This window comes from Nycticebus coucang, chromosome 9 (assembly GCF_027406575.1).
Source record: "Nycticebus coucang isolate mNycCou1 chromosome 9, mNycCou1.pri, whole genome shotgun sequence".
Taxonomy (NCBI): Eukaryota; Metazoa; Chordata; class Mammalia; order Primates; family Lorisidae; genus Nycticebus; species Nycticebus coucang.
This window is the reverse complement of record NC_069788.1, coordinates 126452894-126454173: the sequence shown is the minus strand read 5'-3', so window position 1 is coordinate 126454173 and position 1280 is coordinate 126452894. Positions and strand designations below refer to the sequence as shown.

General features: G+C 36.2%; 1 pseudogene; it reads right to left on the bottom strand.

Moving 5' to 3' along the window:
* Window positions 1–548: 548 nt before the first annotated feature.
* LOC128594077 (myosin regulatory light polypeptide 9-like) lies at window positions 549–1065 on the bottom strand (annotated as a pseudogene).
* Window positions 1066–1280: the final 215 nt, after the last annotated feature.

Here is a 1280-nt window from a genome sequence, read left to right as displayed (position 1 = left end):
CTTTATAGGTGAAGTTAATTTCTTGCAAACAAAATATAATTGGCTCTTTTAAAAAAAATACATTTAGCCATTTTATGTATTTCATAAATACATAATTAGTCCATTCACATTCAATGTTATTATTGATAGGTAAGGACTTACTGCTGCCATGCTATTATTTGATTTCTGGTTGTTCGTGGTCATCTCTTTCATCCTTCCTTCCTGTCTTCCTTTTTTTTTAAGTAATTTTTTTTCTTCTTTTTTATTGTAAGGTTTATTTATGGTTCAGAAAAAAATTGAGTGAATAACTTTCTTGGAAAAAATATTATGACTCTGGAGACTGCAGTTATGGGGGTTAGGGGGCTTATAAGTTAAATTACTATATTTTCTATTCTGAAAGTAACAAAAAGTCCCATCCCAGTAAGATTACAAAGGCACATATGCCCAAAATGGCTGAGAATAAATACAACAGGAAAAGCAAACGCTGTAAAGCTAAGGACATGCAATAGGTTCTAAGAGAAAATCTCAGAAACACCCAAAGAATACTTGTCTGGAATTTGAAGTTCTTTTCAGTTATCTTTGTCTTTTGCTTTATGTTTAAGGATGCACGTAACTGAAATTCCTTTTTTGTTAATAGGTACTTCTCTGTACAGCTCATCCACTTCCTCACCTGTAAACCAATCTCCTATCATTATCAGCAGCTCTCTCAGGTGATCTTCCTGAATAGTGCTAGTTGCTTCTTCATCAGAGCAAACAAAAGCATTTCTGATGACATCTTCTGGATCTGTGCCATTTAACGTCTCAACCAAATATGGTGAGGAACATCATGAAACTGATGGGTCCTGGAGCCTTATTCATCATATCCAGATACTCATCAGCTGGATTTTTCTCCAGTGAGGCAAGGACGTCATGCAAATCTTTGTCAATGAAACCATCTCTGTTTGATCGAAAGCCTCTTGGAACTCTTGAATCTGACTGGTCAAACATGGCAAATACATTTGATATCACACACTGAGGGCACTTCTTGGTGGTCTTGGTCTTTTCCCTTTTACTAGACATGGTGGTGATTAAATTTGAGCACCTCAGTGATGCCCTTGCTGAAGCTTATCCATCTACCCTGAGCAAAAGTGATTTTTTTTTCCTGGTAGTGTAATTTAATTTTTTGCTTTTCAGGTTTCTTTTTTTTTTTTTTCTTTACTTTTTTTTTTTTTTTTTTTGCAATTTTTGGCTGGGGCTGGGTTTGAACCCTCCACCTCTGGTATATGGGGCGGGCACACTACTCCTTGAGCCACAGGTGCTGC